Source organism: Sminthopsis crassicaudata, chromosome X, assembly GCF_048593235.1.
Source record: "Sminthopsis crassicaudata isolate SCR6 chromosome X, ASM4859323v1, whole genome shotgun sequence".
In the NCBI taxonomy this organism is placed as follows: Eukaryota; Metazoa; Chordata; class Mammalia; order Dasyuromorphia; family Dasyuridae; genus Sminthopsis; species Sminthopsis crassicaudata.
In genome coordinates this window covers 75,735,051-75,758,590 of record NC_133623.1, presented here as the reverse complement: position 1 = coordinate 75,758,590, position 23,540 = coordinate 75,735,051, and the positions used below count along the sequence as shown (strand labels likewise).

General features: G+C 34.7%; 2 long non-coding RNA genes across 4 annotated transcripts in view; both read right to left on the bottom strand.

Annotated features, from left to right (window-relative positions):
• Positions 1–23,540, bottom strand: part of LOC141548841 (uncharacterized) — a 163,041-nt gene that overhangs the window by 56,087 nt on the left and 83,414 nt on the right. For 2 of the 3 annotated variants that reach the window (XR_012484111.1, XR_012484110.1), the window contains one exon: positions 23,097–23,335. The exons of the other annotated variant lie outside the window; for it this stretch is intronic. This is a non-coding gene — a long non-coding RNA (uncharacterized LOC141548841). Of the gene's footprint in view, positions 1–23,096; positions 23,336–23,540 lie in introns of those variants that run through there. 3 annotated transcript variants of the gene reach the window in all.
• Positions 6,194–23,096, bottom strand: LOC141548842 (uncharacterized). Its single transcript, XR_012484124.1, has 2 exons — positions 6,867–23,096; positions 6,194–6,454 (listed from the first exon to the last, which is right to left on the bottom strand). It is a non-coding gene; the product is annotated as an uncharacterized LOC141548842 (long non-coding RNA).

Here is a 23,540-nt window from a genome sequence, read left to right as displayed (position 1 = left end):
AATAGTGAAATCACCCATTCTAAGTTCTCTCCAGCTTCCAATATATTCTATCACAATTCACATTCAAATCACACAAGTTCTCTGGCTCTGACCATCTCTCACTTTCTGTGATCTGAAGTGCTTCCCAAGTTTGCTACTCTGCATCATAGGGCTGCATCCAACTCAGACACCAGTGTCTCTAAATTGACTCTTGGCTCACAACATACCTTTTCAAGTTTCATGTTTTGGATTCTATGTCATCTCCCACTGCTGATGTTCAGAGCCTGGACTTCCATTCCAATACTAATAGTTACCAGTGTGCTGACATAAATTATGCTGAAATACATTTTGTATCTTCCTACACTAAATGTACTTATTTAATTTTTAAAATTTACCTGCCAATCCCTTTATGTTTGAACTCAGGATCAAATAAAATTTCTTTGAAGCTGGGTTATTATATGTTTTTCCCCTTTTTTTTGAGGCAGTGAGGAGAAATGGCTGTCAAATGACTTGTCCAGTATGTGAGGGCCACATATGAACTCATGTCCTCCTGACTCCAGGACCAGTATTCTATCTACTGCAGTGCCACCTAGCTGTCCCACTATGATCTTCAGGATCATTAGAACTCTGATAATCTGTTTTAAGTTTCTTCCCAACTCTGATACCCTGAAGTTTTAAGTCTACTTCTAGTTCTGAACATGTATATTCTAAGAGCTCTCCCACATCTGATAACATTAGTCCTATAGGCCTTCCAATTCTGTCATTCACTTCTCTCTAGCTTCTCTCGGGCCTGACATTTTATATATTCAGATCCCCTATAATCAATTTCTTTTTTATTATTATTGTTAATTTTATAATTATAATTTTTTGACAGTACATATACATGGATAATTTTTTTACAATATTATCCCTTGTACTCACTACTTTTCCGAATTTTCCCCTCCCTCCCTCTACCCCCTCCCCTCGATGACAGGCAATCCCATACGTGTTAAATGTGGAATCAGACAATTTCAATTCTCTAGCTCTGATCACCTTCCACTCTCTGTGTGCTAAAGTCCTTCCCCAGTATGATATTCTAGGTTGGAGGGCCCCAGATAGTTCAGGGTACATTGATTCTTTTTTTTTTTAATATTAAGAGATTTTTTTTCAAGATAATTGGGGCTACAAAAAGTTATCAAACTGTGCATACCCTTTGACCCAACAGTGCTACTCCTGGGCTTATATCCCAAGGAAATACTAAAGAAGGGAAAGGGACCTGTATGTGCCAAAATGTTTGTGGCAGCCCTTTTTGTAGTGGCTAGAAACTGGAAATTGAATGGATGTCCATCAATTGGAGAATGGTTGGGTAAATTAGGGTATATGAAGGTTATGGAATATTATTGTTCTGTAAGAAATGACCAGCAGGAAGAATACAGAGAGGCTTGGAGAGACTTACATCAACTGATGTTGTGTGAAATGAGCAGAACTAGGAGATCATTATACACTTCAGCAATGATACTGTATGAGCATGTATTCTGATGGAAGTGGATATCTTCAACATAGATTAGAGCTAATCCAATTCCAGTTGATCAATGATGGACAGAATCAGCTACACCCAGAGAAGGAACACTGGGAAATGAGTGTAAACTGTGAGCACTGTTTTGTTTTGTTTTGTTTTTCTTCCCAGATTATTTTTAGCTTCCGAATACAATTCTTCCTTTGTAACAACAACAACAACAAAATTCGGTTCTGCACATATATATATTGTACCTAGGATATACTATAAGATATTTAATATGTATGGGAATGCCTGCCATCTAGGGGAGGGGGTGGAGGGAAGGAGGGGAAAAATTTGGAACAGAAGGGAGTACAAGGGATAATGTTGTAAAACAAAAATTACCTATGAATATGTACTGTCAAAGAAAATGTTATAATTATAAAAATTAATTAAAAAAAAAGATAATTGGGGCTAAGTAACTTGCCTAGCTAGTAAACACAACTAGTAAATATTAGCTGTCTGAGGCTGGATTTGAATTCAGATCCTCCTTACTCCAGGATCACTGCTCTATTCATTGTGCGATCTAGCTACCCCAGGGCATATTGATTTTAAATTGCCTTCAAGCTCAGAAATTCAATGCTGGACATCACCTTAAGTCTCCTATTCTTGTTTCTATATGAACTTCTAGTGCTAATATTCAGATCCTCATCTGCTATCCCAGAACTGCAATTTCTATTCTATATTTTCCATTCTATTCTATCTTCTATCTATCCTCCAGTATACATTCTTGAAAGGCTCTAAGTCAGACATTGTGTTTTCTAAAGATACCCCCAAAATATCTAAAGGAATTCCCTTCTTTTTTTTTACCTATTAAACTAGTTTTTAGTATGTTAAATGATATCTATGTTTTAGCAATGCAAATGTCTAAAATCACAAATTTTTGCCTTTGTGAATTCTGGGTACTTACTGTAATATTTTTAGAAATATAGTAAATATTCAACAACAATAATAGCTATATATATATATATATATCAGCCTTATCTTCTGGAAACACAGCTCGCAATCATTTTTGGCAGGGTTTTTTTTTTTTTATCATTTTCTTGTTAATCAAGATTAGGCACTGCATATTCAAATTTCTACTTTGGCAGTATGATTCAGGATGTGAGTTTTAATTCAGAGTATGACAATTTTTCTTATAGATATTATATTGACATATGTTGCATTTAATACCATACATATGTTTTAAAGTTTTAAAAGTTTAACTTATCTTAATTCCAAAAGATTTATGATGGAAAATGGTAACTATACCCAGAGAAAGAACTATGGAGTCTGGATACAGACTGAAATATACTATTTTCACTTTTTTTCTCATGGTTTCCCCCTTTTGTTCGATTCTTCTTTTACAAAGTGATTAATGTGGAAATATGTTTAATATGATTTTACATACATGGGCTACATCAGATTGCTTGCTATCTTGATGAGGAGGGGGAGAAGGAGGGAGGGAGAAAACAATGGCAATCAAAATCTTATAAAAAACAAATGTTGAAAACTAAAAAAAAATTTAAAGAATATTTTTAAAAAATTAAACTTGTTTTCCTTATACTTTCCACATAACCCTGAGCACATAGCCAAGACTAAGTCCTAGCAATGATAGTGTCTTAGGCCTATCTGAATTCTGATCATTTTCATTCTTAGGGTCTTCTTAGAACTGTCAAAAAGCTTTTCTGGTTCAGATATTCCATTTTTTAAGTGCACTGCTGGCTTTGATATTCTTATTTCTCTGACTTTTCTTGAGCCTGACAATTTCTGATCTCTGTCTCTAACCAACCACCTTGTACTTTTTGTGATCAAAAGTTCCTCTCACATTTTATAATCTAAACTATATGGAACCATCTGGATTACAATCCAGAGATTCTAAGTTGCCTCCAAGCTGAAACCTTCTATGTTAAACATAGTTCTTAAGTGTGGCTTCAGACTTCAGATGTCCAGAGCATAGAATGAGGTCCAAAGACATTTTTTGAGAAGGCAGCTCCAAGGTGAACATTTGATTTTCTAAGGACCCTTCCCTTGCATGCCATTTTAAGGTTAAACATCCTTCCACCTTTTATTTTCTGCATTTGCTTTTTCATTTTCTTCAGTTTTAGTGCATATAATTACATATATTCACTAGTAGTGTAATTATTTAAGAACACAATTATTTTTCTTTCAGCATATATGTACTTATTGTATTTTTTTCTTTTTTTGTACTTTATGGGGTTTTTTGGGGAGACAATTGTGGTGAAATCACTTGCCCAGAGTCACACAGCTAGCAAGTGTCTGAGCCCACATTTGAACTCAGGTTCTCCTGACTCAAGAGCTTGGTGCTGTGTCCACTGAAGTACCTAGCTGCCCCTTTTGTATTTTTTTAAATGGCTACTGATCACTTCATACCGTCAAGGTGCCATAACTAATAAATGTTATCCATTATCTATTCCTTTTTTTTACTTTTTTTGTTGTTGTTTTGATTGAACAGTTTTGGTAATATATGTTCCCCTTTTATTTTTGACTAGGTGATCCAGGACATGACTTTTGATTTAGAAGATTCCCACTGTATCTATTATACTACATATATAGGATCATCTACCCTAAATATATTGGGTTTTGTTGTGTTCATTTGTTGGCTCTTCCTTATAAAGTAAAGCTCTGAGCACAGAAACAAAACTCTTTCCCAAGACACTATTGTGTTTTCTCAGGCTCATCTGAGCTCTGACAGCCCATGTTCTAAGAACCCTCCCAACTCTGACACTGTGTGGTTGTATGACCAAAGGTAATCCTGAAATGCATGATCTGAAGGCTTTGCAAAGTCAAATATTCTTTCTTCTAGGTGTCTGCCCAATTCCAACATTCCTTATATGCTCAGATTCCTCAGAATCAGAGCTCTGACCATCTTTCACCTTCTGCAATATAAAGTCCTTCCCAAGTTTGAAAGTCCATGGCAAAGGATCTCATCTAGGTCAGGCCTCCTGAATTCCAAATTGTCTCCAAGCTCAGACATTCTACATTGGACATACCATGTCTCACATTGTGGATTCCATGTCCTCTCCCAGTTCTGATACTGAGAGCCTACACTGACAGCCCAGCACTGAAAATTTCCATTCCACACTCTATCCATCATTCAATATATGCTCTTAAAAGCACCACCAAGTCAGACATTCTAATTTCTAAAGATCCTCTTAGCCTAGGAATTTTATGATCAAAAGCCTTTCGGTCATCTGACAGGTTACTTTTTTCTCTTTCTTGTTTAAAGAGTTTTAATGTTTTAAGTGGCGTATGGTTATTAACAACACAATTATCTCCCTTGTGAGCTCCATGTATTACCTTTTTCTTGACAACTATAGTCCATTTGTTAATAATAACAGTAAAATATCCAGCAGCCTTTCCCCTTTTGAAAGTACTGTAGGAAATTATCAGTTTTTCCCATCCTATTTTCCCCCTTTTAAATCCAGATTAGGAATGATACATTCAAACTTCCATTTTAGCTATATGATTCAGGGCAGGATTTTGAATCCAAAGGATCATCATTATGCTTATTAATACTATATTGCCATATAACAATACTTTATAACATAAAATCCTTTGGAAAATGCTTTCTAAATTTAACTTGTTTTTTCTATAACTTGGAGCCTTGGGCACAGAAACCAAACTCCTTCCTAGAACTGATATTGCATGTTCTCAGGCTCATCTGAGATTTCAATATCTGTGTTCTAAGAGTCCTCCCTATTCTAACATTCTGTGATTTGATGGTCAAAGTTAGTCCTAAAATCACATGTTCTAAGGACTTTCCTGGTTCTGCTTTCCCAATTTCTCTAAGCATTCTGCCTATTCAGACGTTCTCTCTTAGATAGTTTCTCCCATGCCCTACATCCTGTGTTCACATCCTAAAGAGAAAAATAATTTCTGTTCTCTGCCTCTGACCACTTCTAATTTTCTGTGTTCTAAAGTCCCTTCTATGTTTGATATTCCCAATTTCAGGCCTTCATACAGTTCAGGCCTTCTTGATTTTGAGATGCCTCTAAGTTCATTCATTCTGCATTTTACATAGAAGATTCTGAATTTCATGTCAACTCCTGTTTTTCATTCTTAGAGCCAGGACTGCTGTACCAGCACTGGAAGACCATTCTGAGTTCTCGCCAACATCCAATGTATTCTCTTCAAAAATATCTCCAATTCAGACACTATTACCAATGTTTCCTCTCAGCCAATTAATATTTGGGTCAGTCTCTTCTCTCTTTTGATAATCTAAGGAATTTTTTTCCTTTTTTCACTTTATTTTTTTCACTTTCATTATGTTAAATTGCATATATATATATATATATATATATATATATATATATATATATATATATATATATATATATTTCCATTACAATCAATGGAAAACAGAAATTCATTTTTTTTAATTCAAATTTTTACATTTTTCATTCTAGGAACTTACTTTTTCAAAAAATACAGACTCTTCTTTAAAAGGAATAGTGAGGGGCAGCTGGGTGGCGCAGTGGATAGAGCACCAGCCCTGAATTCAGGAGGACCCGAGTTCAAATCCGGTCTCAGACACTTAACACTTCCTAGCTGTGTGACCCTGGGCAAGTCACTTAACCCCAGCTTCAGGGGGAAAAAAAAATGGTGATATCTTCAACAGCCTTAGCACTTCAAGACACTACCAGAAATTATTGTTTTCAGTTGTTCTTTTCCTTTCAATTTCTTTGTGGTTTTTTTTTTTTTTCTTTCCTTCTTTTCATAAATACTAGATCAAATACGGCATGTTCCCTTCATTTTTGAGTGGGTGGTACAGGATATGAATTTTAATTAAGAGGATCCCCATTGCACTGGTATCATATTAACATATATGTGGAATCTTATCCTATAAATCTATTTTGCTTTTCTTGTGTAAATTTGCCTGCCTTTCCTTTATAGGGTGGAACTCTGAGCAAAAAGAAAAAAGCCCAAAACAAATCTTTACTAATGATCATACTATGTTTTCTCTGAAACCTTTGAGTTCTGACAGTCCATGTTTAAGAACCCTCACACTCTGACACTGTAGTTTTATGGCCAAAGCTAATTCTAAAATTACATGTTTTAACGACTTTGCATAATCTGATATTCTTTCTTGTAAGTACCATCCTCCTCTGACAATCTTTTCTCTGACTTTTCTTAAGTCTGTCATTCAATTGGCTTCAATCCCATGGAATCATAGATTTTCTCCAGCTCCCTCTTTGAGTGAATAAAGTTCCTCTTACTTTTGCTATTCTCCACTAGAGCACGCCCTCCAGCTTAGCTGAATACTCAGTTCTGATATTTAAGACCTGGAATGAGGCCAAAAAATTCTCTTAGAATGCACCTCTAAGGCAGTTTTGTAACAACCTTCCCTTACACATCATTTTAAGATTAAACATCCCTCTCACCTTTTATATTCTGACTTTTTTTCCACTTATTTCTTCAGTTTTAATGTATTAAATTACATATGCATTTTAATTTATACATTTGTACATATTCATAGAAGTAAATTATTTGAGAGTACAAATTCTTTCTCCTTAGACTTGTTTACTTTTTTAACGAAAACTGACCATCATCAACATGTATGACATGTATGATTTCATGCCCTATATCTACTTTGGTTCTTTTTTAATAAATTTTCCTGCCCTTCCTCCTAACACAGAAATCTGAGTACAAAACCAAAACTTATTCCCAGGAATAACATTGTGTTTTCTCCCAGCATTTTGAGCTTATTAATCCAAGTTCTAAGAGTCCTCTCAGTTCTAACCTTGGGCAGAACTAGTTTGCAAATGAGACATTCTGAGGGCATCTCTGGCTCTGACATTACTTGTTCTACCTGCATTGGCAGGTTTTACATATCCTTCTCTGTATCTTCTCTTGGGTCTGCCATTCTGTTTAATTAAGTCCCATGGAATCAGAGAATTTCAGTTCTGTCTTTATCTTTCCCTTTTCGTGCTTTAAAATCCCTCCCATGTTTGATATTCTAGGCCTGAAAAATCCAACAATGTAAATCCCCATTGATTCCAAATTACCTCCAAGCTCAGGAATTGGAAATATATTCTCAAGTCTCATATTCTATCTCTTCTCAGTTCTAATATCAAGAGCTTACTCTGTCATTCCAGCACTCAAATTTTCCATTCTATTATCTCTTTACCATTCAATATATGCTTTTAATTAAAGGTACCTTTAAGTCAAATATCCTATTTTCTACCCTCGTGGTTCAGAACTTTTATTTTTAAAAGCCTTTCTGTCATCTAATAGGTTGCTTTTTTCTTTTCTCTTGCTTAGTCAGTTTTAATTATAGACTGCATAAGGTTATTCAACAGTACAGTTATTTTAAATCATTGCTTCTCTTGTGAGCCCTGTGAATTACCTTTTTCTTAATAAACACAAGCCATTCATTAATAACACCAATAAAATATCCAGCAGCTTTTCCTTTTGAAAGCATTGCAGGCAATTACTTTTTAAAATCAGTTTCTTCCCTATTTTTCCTCCTTTAAAATCCAGATGGGGAATGACATATTCAAACTTCCACTTTGGCTGTATGATTCAGTATGGTATTTTGAATCCAGAGGGTCATCATTATGCTTATTAATATTAAATTTCCATATACCTTATATTTTATAACAAAATACTCTGGAAAGTGTTTTCTAAATTTAACTTGCTTTTCTTATAACTTACAGGCCTGAGCACATTCACAGGCCTCCTTCCTAGCACCGATATTGTGTGTTTTCAGGCCCATGGAATGTACCTCCAAGTCAGATATTTCATTTTCCTTTTTTACAAATGAGAAAATTGAGTCAAACAGGATTACTTGCCCAGAATCACATATAGCTGGTAAGTATCTAAGGTTACATTTGAACTCAGGTTTGCCAGACTTGGACCAGTACTCTATCCACTGCAGCATTATCTAGTTTCCCCTTATTAACAAAACAATTATGTAAGATCATAAGCTGTTTCTCTTGTGATTCCTGGGTCCTTATCAAAGTTTTTCCAGTAAGTATGACCTATTCATTAACAATAACAGTAATATTATTATTATTGCTATGCTTATACTATGATTCTTTTTTAATATTATGTGAAGACACTGAATGCATTTACATTTTTGTCAGGTTTTTTCTTTCTTTTTAATCCATATCTGGCAATGTATCTTCAAATTTTTAGTTTGTGAGTTTGAATTCAGAGGTCCAAAATTGTGCTTACAAATATATTAACATAAATGTTATATTTCATATCATAAATATATATTAACATTTTTTAAAATTTAAATTTCCTTCTCAGTAATCTGGCCCTCTGAACTCAAAAGTAAGATTGCTTTACCTGAACTAAAAACCTGTGTTATCAGCTCCATCCAAACTTTAATAATCTTTGTTATATAAGAGTCTTCTGACCTCTGACACTGTTATTTTATGGTCAAAACTTGTTTTTAAGTTCCTGTGATAAAGTCTCTGATATCCCTTCTTCTAAGTCTCCTGCATTCTCTGAAACTCTATCCTTATAGATAGATCTCCTTCCTTCCTAATGTTAGGTTTATATGAATCCCACAAAAGCTGACAAGTTCTGTTCTTTTTGGCTGACCATCTTTTAACTTTCTGTCTTCTAATATAGGAGGGAAGGAAGGAGGGAGGGAAGAAGGGAGAGAGAATTGCTTCACTTAGCACTCTCTGTAGAAGTGGGTAATACTTTTAATTATGAGTCCTTTGAAACTGTGGTGGGTCATTGTGTTGATCAGTGTCACTAAGCCTTTCAATTGATTATCTTTACAATATTGATGTTACAGTGTGTATATACTGGTGGGATGGATGAAGTGATCAGGGAGGACCAGCACCTTTGGTGTGAGGGTTTTTAAGCCCTTTTTCAAGGCTCCTTATGCATGTCTGTTGTCTACCTAGCACTCAGTTCTCACCTGAAGCTCCAGAAAGCTGTAGAATGCACATTGGCCATACCCTGGTAAACCTACTGGGCAGATGGGATAAATCAGGTTGAGGGTAACTGATGGGCTTCAAACCCATTGGTAAAATGGGGGATGTTTACTACAAGCATGTGAAAATTTCCCTGGCAGAATGGATGGATGAGAACAATTTGTTCCAACAGCCATGAAGGCAATTGAAGAAGGTACCGTGGACCACTTAGATCTTCCAAAATCTTCTACTTTATCCCAGGCCATTGCCAGTTGTCTTGACTTTTGTCTTGCTATTGAACTTTGATGACTTGGGAAGACAGAATGAGGCTATCGACTTTGTACAAATCTGCCTCACCTAAATCCAATTCATATACAACTCAATACGTGACTCTTTGATGTCACTGATTCTCTTCAAAAATGAAGGACAAACAACAATATTCTCCTGGTTCTGCTCACTTCATTTTGCATTAGTTCATATATGTCTTATGGTTTTTTTTTGAAACATCCCCTTCATCATTTCTTATAGCATAATAGTATTCCATCAGATTCATATAAGTCAACTTTTCTAGTAAGATTAAATGGATATCCCCTAATTTCCAATTTTTCATCACCACAAAAAGAGCTGCTATATATGAGGGTTTTTTTCCTTTTCCTTTGATCATTTTGGGCATATAGACCTTGTAGAATTTTGCAGTCAAGGGTATGAACAGTTTAATAAGTTTTTGGGAACAGTTCCAAATTAATCTCCAGAATGGTTAGAATAGTTCAGTTCTATCTATAGCATATTAGTATGCCTATTTTGTGACATCTCCTCTAACAATTGTCATTTTCCCTCTGTTACTTTAGCCAATTTGATAGTGAAATACTTCAGAATTCTTTTAATTTGCATTTTTAATTACTAGTGACTTAGAGCATTTTTTCATATTATAGCTTTGATTCCTTCCTCTGAAAACTGCCTGCTTATATTCCTTGACTTTTTATCAATTGGAGAATGGCTCTTATTCTTATAAGTTTGGTTCACTTCCCTACATATCTGAAAAAGGAGAACTTTATCAGAGAAGCTTGTTAACATAAATTCCTTCCCCTCTCCTCCCACCTACTCCCAGCTTTTTGTTTTTCTTCTACTTTTGGATGTATTGATTTTATGTATGCAAAATATTAATTTTATGTTGTCAAAATTATTCCTCTTATTTATTAATTTATTCCCATGGCCCTATCTCTTGTTTGACCATAAATTCTTCCTCAACCCATTGACCTGACAGGCAACTTCTCCCACACTCCCCTAGGTTGCTTATGCTATCACACTTTTTTCTAAATAATGGGTACATTTTGAGTTTATGTTGTATATGGTAGGATTATGTCTAGATTGATTATTTTCCACTTTTCTCATTAATTTTTGTCAAATAGTGAATTCTTGTCCCAAACAGCTACAATCTTTGGATTTATCAAATTCTGGGTTACTTGTACTTTTTTGCTTCTGTACATTGCATACCTATCTTGTTTCTCTGATTAAACACTCTATTTCTTATCCAGTACCAAATTGTTTTGATGATTACAGTTTTGCAGAATTTGAGATCTGGTACTGTTAGACCTCCTTCCTTCTGATTTATTTTTATTTGATTCTCCTAACATTCTTAACCTTTTATTCCTCCAGATGAATTTTGTTATTTTTTCTAGCTTTATAAAGTAATTCTTTAGCAGTCTGATTGGTATGGCAATAAATAAGCAAATTAATTCAGGTAATATTATCGTTTTTCTGTTTGCTTGGCCTACTCTTGAGCAATCATTTACATTTGCCTTTATTTAGAGTGTTTTGTAATTGTGTTTACATAGTTCATGTGTGTGTCTTGGCAGATAAGACTCCAATATTTTATACTGTTTCTAGCTATTTTTAAAACTTTCTCTTTCTAGCTCTTCCTGATGAGTTTTGTTGGCAATGTATAGAAATGCTGATGATTTTTCATGGTTTTATTTTATATCCTGCAACTTTGCTGAAGTTGTTAATTATTTTGACTAGTATCTTTGATTTTCTAGGATTCTTTTTGTAAACCATCTAGTCTCTTTCTTGGCTCTACATGGTGTAGGTATCAAGAACATATTTATATAATAGGTATTTGGTAGGACTCCTTTACCTAATTTTTTCAAGCAGTTGATGCAAGATTTGATTTTTTAAAAAATTTGTTTGTCACAACCCCAATTACCTTGCCAAAAAAATTTACTTGTAAATCTGGTCCAGGGGCTTTTTCTTAAGTAGCTAGTCTAGGGCTTATTTATTTCCTTTTTCTATGATAGGATTACTTAAATATTCTATTTCTTCTTTCTATTTACACTCACACTTTCTCTTTCTCATCTGAGGCTGGATTTGAACTCAAATATTCCTATTTTGAGTCCAGTGCTCTATTCACTACACTAGTTAGTTGTCTAGATTATTTACCTGGACAATTTTTATTTCTGTACATATTCATCCATTTCATTTAGATTGTCAGCTTTATTGTTATATTGATGAGGTGTAAAAATTGAGGGTAAGAGATACCCTAACAGCAATGGGATCCCCTTGGCCGATGGCAGGTTTTGCGAAAGAATTTGCAAACCCCAATAAATACAGGCATGAGGTTTGTGGCAAAAAGGGGATTTATTTACACTAAGAAGACAGCTTTCTTAGTGGGCAAAGAATCCTGTTAAGATAATTTTGCAAAGATGGGTTTACACTGAGAAGAAAATATCTCCATCAGTGGGCTAAGTCAAGAGGGGCATTTAACAAAGATTGGGGTTTCAGAGTTGCTTTTATCAGCCTTCTGAGGTCTGGGGCTTCTTTGCACTGCGCCAGGGGCCAATCTCTGGATAAATCTGAGAGACTGATTCTCAATTCAATTCAATTAAAAATTGAATGAGATTATTTCTCTTGAATGGGTGTGGCCCCTCTCAGAGGCCTAGAGGGTTTGAGAGCCAGGAGCACCCTTCCCCCAAAAGTTCCTTTCTGACCCTTTCCCCCCAAAGATTAAAGGGGACACAATTTACATCAATATAGTTGGGCCGAATAGCTAATAATTGCTTTTTAAATTCTTTACTGGTTATAAAATTCATCCTTCATGTCTTTTGGGTTATTAAATGTTACACTTTTCCAGTGTAGGATTATGTTAAATTTTGCTGGCTAGGTAATTCTTAGTTGTAATTCTTATTATTTTGCCTTCTAGAATTTCATATTCTAAGACCTCAATTCCTTTAAAGTAATAGTTGCTAAATCTTATGTGATCCTGACTGTGGCTACTGGTATTTGGATTATTTCTTTCTGGGTGCTTTTTTTCCCCCTTTCTTTCAAAATTCTGGATGTCAGCTATATTTGGAATTTTTCACTTTGTCTTTTCTTTCAGGAGATAATTGATAGATTCTTTAAATTCCCACTTTTGTCCTCTCATTCTTAGCTATTGGGGCACTTTTCCTTTGTGGTTTCTAGATATAGGATGTCTACCCTCCCCTTCCATGGCTTTCAAGTCAATTAACATTTATTAATTCCCTGCTATGTTCCCAGCAATATATATTAATCAATTATGTTACAGAATGAGGCCATCCCTTTCAGGGGAAGACAACATAAGAACACATATATAAAACAAAGTATGCACATAAGAAATAATTAACAGAGGGAAGGCACAGAATTAAGAAGGATTAAGGAAGGTTTCCAGTAAAAGTGAAATCTTAGTAGGGACTTACAGGAAGACAAAGAAGTCAATAGTCATCAAGTGAGAAAGAGCATTTCACATAGTGACAGACTAAGAAAATCCTCAATCCTGAGAGATGGAATATCTTGTTTAGCAAGATAATGAAGGGCTTTAAATGCCAAATGGAACATTTTGCATTTGACCCTGGAGTCAATAGAGAATCACTGGGCTAGGTGAGGAAGGTTTAGATCAGAATTCAGATCGTTCTGCCTTCAGGGCTGGTGCTCTATCCACTGTGCCACCTAGTTGCCCCAATTTGGTGCATTTTCTAAATGACTGAGAAGAGGAATGTGAAAGTAAGGCAAAAATTTCTACCTTTCTTTTTGCTATCTTGATTCCACTTCTCTGGTACAGATACTCTTGATTGTAAATTGCCTCAGAAATGATTCATTTTATGTTCTACATTCTCTCTCAGGTTTAATATTCTGGCTTTTTGTCAACTCCTGCTTTTCACATTTGGAGCCAGGACTGCTGTCCCAGTGCTGGAACTCTGTATTCTGAGCTCTCTTTAACCTCCAGTGTGTTCTCTTGAAAAGAACCTCCAATTCAGACACAATTATCAATGTTCCCTCTCAGCTGGGTCATATTAGGGGTACCTTCCCCTTCCAGATAGTCTAAAACATTTTTTTTTCCTTTTCATTTGGCAATTGTTTAATTTTACAACATTAAATTACATATATGTATTAATAATGCGCAATTGGAGAGTAGAAATTTTCTTTCTTATTGTAATTATTTTTTTAAATAAATACTGATCATTCATTAACAGCAATGCTATCTTTAGCAGCCTTAACCCTTTGAGATTACTGTTAATTATTTTTCCTTTCTTATTATAACCAGATTATCCACTGTATGCTCACCTTTCATATTTAATTATAAAATGAAGGTCATGAAAATTAATTCAGAAGATTCCCCATATGCTATCAATTGTACTGAAATACATATGGCATTTCATATCCTAAATATACTTTATTTTTCTTTACATATTCCTATCCTTCCCCATAAGTCACAATATTGAGCACAAGGGAAAAACAAAACAAATTCCCAGCAATGATACTGTGTTTTCTGGACCATCCATGTTCTCATCATCTATATTCTAAGAGCCCTCCCAGTTCTGACACTGCAATTTTATGACCCAGGTTATTCCTGAAATCCTATAGACTTTCCTGGCTCTGATATGACTTCTACTAGGGCTAGCTAGCTAGCCTGCTGGCTCTGACATTCCCAGGCCTGACATTCTGAGTGCTCACCTCTCACTAAATCGTTCCATTTCTCAGGCTCTCACAGTCTGTGTTTGAAAATCCCTTACCATCTTTGATATTATGACTTGAGGGGCCCATATGCTCTAATTGGTTCCAGGCTCAAACATTCTCTATTATTTATATATGCTCCTCCCAACTCTGATATCTGTCTTCCATATGAAAATTGGTTTGTTTTTGTAGTGACTAGAAATTGGAAACTGAATGGATGTCCATCAATTGGAGAATGGCTGAATAAATTATGGTATATAAATGTTATAGAATATTACTGTTCTGTATGAAATGACCAACATGAACTGATGCTAAGTGAAATGAGCAGAACCAGAAGATCATTATACATGACAACAACAAGATGATGATCAATTCTGATGGATGTGGCTCTCTTCAACAATGAGATGATTCAAACCAGTTCTACTTTTTCAGTAATGAAGAGAGTCATCTACACTCAGAGAGGACTATGGGAACTGAGTGTGGATCATAACATAGCATTTTCACTCTTTCCATTATTGTTTGCTTGCATTTTTGTTTTCCTTCTCAGATTTTTTTTTCTTTCTAGATACATTTTTTCTTGTGCAGCAAAATAACTGTTTGGACATGTATTGTATTTAACATATACTTTAACATATTTAACATTTATGGGACAAGCTGCCATCTAGGGGAGGGGGTGGGGAAGGAAGAGAAAATTTGGAACAGAAGGTTTTGCAAGTGTCAATGTTGAAAAAATTACCCATGCATATGTTTTGTCAATAAAAAGCTATAATTAAAAATTTTTGATTTCTAACATCCTGAGCTTGGATTGCCTTCCCAATGCAAAGACAGTCCATTTGAAACTCTAGCCTCTGAGATACTTTGCTTTAGTGCATTTCCAAGTTAAACATTGTACATTCTAAAGAATCTCCTGTGTTATATGATTGTGATGGAATACCATTGTTTTATATAAAATGATGATGGGGATTGTTTCAGAAAAACTTGGAAAAAAGTTGCATGAACTGATTCAAATTTAAGTGAGCAGAATCAGGAAAACAATTTAAATAGTAACAGCAATATTGTAAAGATAATTAGTAGTGGAAGACAATAACTCTGATCAGTACAATGATCTAAGATAATTCTAAGATAATTCCAAAGGATTCATGATCAAAAATTCTATCCATTCCCAGAGAGAGACTTAGAGTGAAAACTGAACCTTAACACCCCCCCCCCTTTCCTTCCATGGCTGATAGGGAAATTTGTTTTGCATATGTCTGTATTTGTAGTGCATTTTATATTTTTTGCCTTCTCAATTGCTGGGGGAAGAATGGGAGAAGGAAGAGAATTTGGAACTAAAAATAAAATATAACTGAACAATAAATAAAGAAAAAATATAAATAAATTTTATTTTTAAAATTTATTTGTAATTTAATTCAACCTCTGAGCGCAGAAACAAAACAACTTCTCATTAATGACATTGTGGATTCTCAGGATCATTTTGAGACCTAGGTTCTAAGACCCTCTCAATTCTGACACTGTGTAGTCAAAGCTCATACTAAACTTGCAGATTTTAAGAGTTTTGTGAGTTCTGACATTCCTTCTCTATGGTTTCTTCTGAGACTGACATTGTGTGTGCTCAGATTCCATGGAATTAGATTATTTCTATTCTCTGGCTCCAAGTTCAGACATTCTGTAATAGACATACTCTTTCAGGTCTTATATTCTGGTTTCAGTGGCAACAGTTCTAATATTGAGAGCCTGAACTACAGTTCAAATATTCTCTTGGAAAGCACCTCCAAGCCATGCATTCTATTTTTTAAGACCTTCCCTGCCTATCGTTTTAAGGATACAATCTCCAATATTCCAAGGTTGCCTTTTCTTTTTCACTTATTTCTTCAGTTTAAATAGATATAATTACATATATGTATTAGCATTCTCCTCCTCCTCCTCCAGATCATACCATCTAACCATAGGTATCCCTCAGGGCTCTGTCCTGGGTCCTCTTCTTCCCCACACAACCCCATTTGGTGACTGACTTAAGTGCCATCTCTATGCTGATGATTTTCAAATCTACCTGTCCTGAGCCAGTCTCTCTGCTGATCTCCAATGCTGCATCTCTGACTGCCTTTCAGACATCTCAAATTGGCTATCCAGTTAACTTTTTAAACTATACATAGCCAAAACAAAACTCTCGATCTTAACCACTACACTCTCTTCCCCTTCTACTTTTACTATTACTGCCTAGGACAACACTATCCTTTCCACCCTTCAGGGTCACAAACAACCTAAGAGTCATCCTAGACTTCTCACTCTCTCACCTCCCAGATCCAGGATATTGACAAAACTGGTAGAAATGTTAATCTCTACAATGCACCTTTTTTCTTCTAATGCTGCCACCACTTTAATTTAGGTGGTTATCACCTCATTCCTGGACTACTGGAATAGTTGCAAATGGGCATGCCTGCCTTAAATCTTCCCCATTCCAAATCATTCTCCCATCAGCCTCCAAAGTGATTCTTCTACACACAGATCTCTGGTCATTTCATTCTTCTACTTAATAAACTCCTGTGGCTCCCTATTACCTCCAGGATCAAATACATAATGCTAATGCTGTTTGACAAAATTTTCATAACTTACTTCCCTTTCACCTTCTCAGTTGTCTTACATCTTACTCCTTAGGAGGCACTCAATCCAAATAACACTTGCCTCTGTGTTCCACAAGCAAGATATTCCATCCTTAGGCATCTGGTGTTTTCTCTGGCTGTCCTCCAAGACTCAAATGATCTCCTTCCTCAGCTTTGCCTCTAGATTCCTTTAAATTTCAGCTAAAATTCCATCATTTATGAAAATACTCATTCCCAAACCCTCTTAATTTTAGTACTTTCTTTAAGTTATCCTTTGTATATATTTATTTGCACATTGTTTCCCTAACTAGATAGCAGGGCCTGTGTCTTGTCTCTTTTGTATCCTCAGCACTTAACAGGGTACCTGGTACACAGTAGGAATTTAATGTTTATTGATTGGTTGGTTAGCATTACCACTATTTCAGAGCACAAGTTCTTTCTCTTGAATTCTGTGTATGATATTTTTTTTCAATGAATACTAACTATTCATTAACAGTAATATTGATATTTATAGCAGCTTTAATCCTTCAAGACATTTTATCCCATTAATGTGTCAGTGGTTATTTTTTTTTCTTTCCTTCCTTTTATTTCTTTCTCAAATTAAGCACCATATGTTTACTTCTTTGTGTGATACATGAGTTTTAATTGAAAGCATCACTTTCAATTCTGCTGATAACACAATGTGCTGAAATTGAGGTGGCATATACCCTAAATAAACTTTATTTGTGTCATGATAATTTGCCTGCTATAATTTTGTGTACAGAAACAATTTTTTTTTTCTCAGAAAAGAGGCTGCATTTTCTCAGAACCAAGTGAAAATATGCATTCTAACAACTCTCTCTTGGCTTCACGGCCAATGCTTGTCCTCAAATCAAATGTTCTAAAGCCTTTCTTAGTTCTATTATTCTTTCTTCTATGTGCCCTGTCTGTTCTAACATTCTCTTCTCTCAGATTGTACATTCAATGTGTTATATTCCATAGTGAATTGATATTCTATAATCTCACAGAATCAGACAATTTTTTGTTCTCTCATTTTGTGTATTTCAAAGCACCTTCTCTCAAGTTATTGATTTTCTAGGTTGGAGGTTCCATGTGGCTCAGACTTCATTGATGCTAAATTGTCTCCATGTCCATATTCTATGTTGGACACACCTTCTCAAGTTTCATATTCTGGCTTCTATGTCACTCCCAGTTTTGAAGGGATTGGCCTGTTATCCCAACTCTGAAATTCTCCTAAATTCTATCCATCCTCTAGTGTTCTCTTGGAAGGCACCTCCAACTCAGACACTGTTTAGTAGCATCATATCCTAGTTATTTTATGTTCAAAAGCCATTCCATCCTCTCATATCCTTGTTTTTTTTTCTTTTTCACTTATTTAATTAGTTTTTGCAGAGTAAATGACACACATATAGTATTAGTATAAGTATTTCTCACCTAGCTGTACTACTTTTGGACCTTGATCATCCTGTGAGATCTCACCAATACTTATACTTCTCTGATTAGAGGGCAGGATCATGAACTCCAACCCTTTTCAGGAGAAGCACCAAGTCAGACTTTCCATCTGTATGCATTACTCTGGGGTCATCTGATAGACTTCACTATGCCCCAGGGCCTGGTACCTCCCCTCCCCAACCTGCTCCTAACTTCTCCTTCCTGAATCCACCCCCCCCCTTTTGGGCTTCCTTTTATAATATAATCTTCCCACATTAGATTTTAAATTCCTAGAGGACCGAGGCTGACTTTCTCCTTTTGTATTTGTACCCCTGAGGCAAACCACAGTGCTTGGCACATAGTAGGAACCTAATCAATGTTTATTTCATATTAGTTAAGATCACAAATTATTTCTCTTGTGAAACTTGATTACTTACCTTATTTTTTTTCAATAAATACACCCAATTCATCATCATCATCAACAACATATATAGTAGCCTGCCTCCTTGAAACACTGCATATGTTAACCTTTTAGTCATTTATTTTTCATTTCACTGTTTTCTGATTTCAGATTGGATACTGCACATACAAATTTCTACTTTGGCTGTTGTAAATCAAGATAAGAGTTTTATTTCAGAGGATCACTTTTGTGATCCCAGATATTGTATCAAAATATATGTTACATATTATATAATATACTTACTGTATATACTGTATTATAATTATATAATATACATAATGTAAAATGCTTTTAAAATTTAACTTGCTTCTCCCATTACTTGGACATTTGAACAAGACTTTTCCAGCAATGATATTTAATATTCTCAGAATCATTTGTTCTGATCTGATATTTGTTCTAAGAGCCCTCCCAGTTTTGACACTGGTTTTATAGCTACTGCTGGTCCTGAAATTATATATTCTAGTGGCGTTCCTGGTGCTGATATCTTTTCTAAAAGTTTTGCTAGCTCTAACATTCTTTTTAAGACTTCTCCCAGGTCTTACATTTTGGGGTCACAGCCCATAGAATCAATTTCTCCAACAGGTTCTCTGACTGACCTCTACTCTCTGTGTTAAAAATCCCTCCCAAGTGGAATATTCTAAGTCGGAGGGATCCATTTAGCTCAGGCCCCTCAATTCTAAATTGCCTCCAAGCTCACACATTCTCTGTTGTACATATCTTCTTAAAGTCTCATTCTAGTTTCTTTGATACTTTAAGCCTGGATTGCCATCCCATCACTGAAATTTTCCATTCTAAGTTCTAGTTAGAATTCTCCAATATGTTTTCTTGAAAGGCATTTCCAAGCCCAGACATTCTATTTTTCTTTTTTTAAAATTCAGTTTTATTTTCATTTTCAAAAATTTTCCCTCCCCTCCACCCTCTTCCCCGACCCAACAAGAAGGTAAAAATACAAAACTTTTAACAAATATGAAATCATTGAAAACAAATTTCTGCCTTAGCAATGTTCTGAAAAACAAAACAAAACAAAAACACATACACACAAGAAAAAGAAAAAGAAAGAAAAAAAATCTGCTTCAGTCTCTACTGAGTCCATTGGTTTTCTATTTGGAGATGGATAGCATGCTTCATCATGAATCCTTTGGAACTGTGGTGGGTTATTGTGTTGATCAGTTACAAGTCTTTCATAGTTGATTATCTTTATGAAATTGCTGTTACTGTGTACATCACTTTCCTGAGTCTGTTACTTCACTTTGCATCTTTTCCATGAAGTCTTCCCATATTTCTGTGGAACCGTCCCCATTATCATTTCTTTGCCACCACAAAGAGATGTTATAATTGTTTTTAAACATACGGGTCACTGTCCTTTTTCTTTGATTTCCTTGTGGTACAAATAAAACTGCTAAGTCAAAGGGCATGCATGTTTTTATAGTTCAGAATAGTTGTGGTACATAGTTCCACCATTATTATGTAATGGTTTTGTTGCATCCCCTATAGAAATATCATTTTTTTTTTGTTATCTTAGTCAATCTTATGACTGCAAGGTGATACCTTATATTTCTCTAATTATGTTATTTAGAGCATTTCACATGTTTGTTTATATCTTTGATGTCTTCCTCTGAAAACTGCCTGTTTATATTCCTTGGCCATTTAACAATTTGGAATGACTATTTTATATGTTTGATTCAACACTCTATTATATTTTATCTAGTAGCAAACTGTTTCGATGATTACAACTTTGTAGTATATAACTTAAGATTTGATACCGTTGAGCCCCTTTCTGATTTTTTTGTCATTGATTCCTTTGATATTCTTGACCTTTTATTCTTCCAGATGAATTTTATTTTTTCTACCTCTACAAAATATGTTGATCTATTGATTAGTATAATACTAAATAAATTAATTTAGGTAGTACTGTCATTTTTATTATTTTGGCTTGGCTTACCTGTTAGTAATTAATATTTTTCCAATTATTTAGATGTTTGTTTGCCTGGCATTTTATAAATGTGTTTATATAGTTTGGGTGTATGTAGATGTGTCAGCAGATAGACTCAAACATTGTATATTAACTGTAATTATTTTAAATGGAATTTCTCCCTCCCTTCCCGCAGTTTTTATTCCCTGAGGCAATTGGGGTTAAGTGACTGCCCAGGGTCCCACAGTTAGGAAGTGTTAAGTGTAGGAGGCCAGATTTGAACTTGGGTCTTCCTGACTTCAGGGCTGCCCCTCTTGCTGGGTTTTATTGGTAATATAGTCTAAAGAATATGAAACTCACCCTGCATTTTTGGTATACATACCATGGTATATATATAGTCATGGTGTATAATCTTTGTGATATATTGTGATAGTCTCCTTGTTACTTTTATGTTTTAATTTTTGCATTCATTGGGGAAATTGGCCTTTTTTTTTCTCTTCTTTTTTTGGTTCTTTCTGGTTTAGGTATTAAGATCATATTTGTTTTATGGAAGAAATTTGGTAAGATGCCTTTGTTTTTCCCCCAACAGTTTGTATAGTATCAAAATTAATAGTTTATTAAGTGTTTGGTAGAATTCACTTGTAAATTCATCTAGTTCTGTTTTTCCCCCTTGGGAGGGTATTTTCGGAATTTTTTGTTTTCTTTTTCTAAGACAGTTGAACATTCTATTTCCTGTTCTGCTAATATGGGCTATATATTAAAACTTTATAAATATTCAATCCAATTTATTTAGATTTTCAATTTTTTGGCAAATACTTGAGCAAAAAAGCTCCTAATAATCCCCCCTCTTTTTGTGTGTGGGAGGGGGGTTGAGTGATTTGCCCAGGTTTTCACAGCTAGTAAGTCTCTGAGGCCAATTTTGAACTCAGGTCCTTCTAACTCCAAAGTTACTCTATATACTATATACTATATACAAACTATATACAAAGTTACTCTATATACTTGCCACCTAGCTTCTCTCCCACTCCCTTTTAAATCAAATTTACAAATGGTTTACCTTTTTTTTTTAACAGCAAAAAAATAGCTCCTGTTTTTACTAGGTCATTTTTTTTTAAACTTTCAATTTTATTCATCTCTCCAGAATTACTATTTTGATGTTTATTTGGGGCTTTTAAATTTGTTTTTCTAGGGTCTGTTGTTTTTTGCTAATGTTGCTGATTCTTTGATCTCAGGAAAACTCTTTGACTCTTCTAAGCATTGAGATATAAATTTCCTCCTGAATATTGCTTGGAGTGCATCTCACAAATTTTGCTATGTTGTCTCATAATTGTTATTGTTAATGAAATCGATTGTTCCCATGATTTATTATTTGACTCACTCATTAGTTTATTTAGTTTTCAATTAATTTTAATCTATGCTTCAAAGGCTACTTATGGGATGTAGTTTTTATTTTGAAATTTCTTTCAGAGTATGATGTTAATTGCTTTTTCAATTTTTACTTTGCACTAAAGTTCTAAGATGCCAGTTCATTTTGTTCATTGCTTTCACGTATTCCAGTAGTTCTTAAAATTATCACTTTTTGATTTATTTTCCAGGTCAGTTGTTTTTCACATGAAATAGTTTACATTTTCTTCTTCTTTAGTTTTTTTTTTAACTTTGTTTTACTGTTTCTTGATGTCTCTGGTATAATTAGCTTCTACTTGATTAGTTCCAATTTTTAAGGTTCAGTGAAGTTTTGTACCTCTTTTATCATTGGGATTGTTGTGACTTAAAAGGAATTATTTCCTTTGGTATTTTTTGTACTTCTTTTACTAACCTGTTAAATTTCTTTTCATAATTTCTAGCATAGCTCCTCTTTACAAATTTTTCTTCTTCTGCTCTTGATTTTAAAAATCATTTTGTTTGCTCTCAATTTTTAAAATCTTTTTTCTTTTTTATTTCTTCTAGGAATTTTTGTTGGGTTTATGCTCAATCTGCATTTTCTTTGAGTCTTTACTTAGAGATATTTTCAAATCATTGTATTCTTCTGACTTTGTTTCTTGAGCTTCCCTGTACCATATTAGCTGTTAATGATCAGGTTCTTTTTGTTGTTGTTTGGTCATTTTCCAGCAATATTTCTTGAATTTGGACTTGTTAGAGTAGGGTTCTGTTCACCTTCAGGGGGAATGACTGGCCTAAGCTTCTGTCTTGTGTGTCCTGCTGTTTTCACAGCTCAGTCTAGGGGCCTAATAGTTTTCAATGTTTCCAAAGTAGTGTGATCTGGAAGAGAGGGAGTTGGTCACTGTCCTCCTGGTCTGTGCTCTGCAAATTCCTGACTGGGTTTGGATCCATTTGATTGAGTGTGTGTAGACTGCTGATCAACTCAGTCTCAGCCTGTTAAGAGGTTCTGCAGATTCAGAGCCATTGAACTGCTGGCTCACTCTTGGTTGTCATCACCTAGATCTGATACTGCAGGCTTACGTAAGGGATCCTTTAAAATGTTGTATGAATTTACTTTTTTAAAATCATTAATTCTTCTTTTCATTGCTTTCCTTTTTAATCCAGATGAGGCACTGCATATTCAAATTTCCATTTTGGCTGTGTGATTCAGGACATGAATTTTAATTCAGAGGGTCACCATTATGCTTATAGATATTATATTGACATACATGTTGCATTTCAAATCATAAATATATTTTAAGTATCTTAAAATTTAACTTACCATTCCCATAACATGGACCTTTGAGCACATAAATAAGATTCCTCCTCAGCAATGATAATGTGCATTCTCAGACTCATGGGA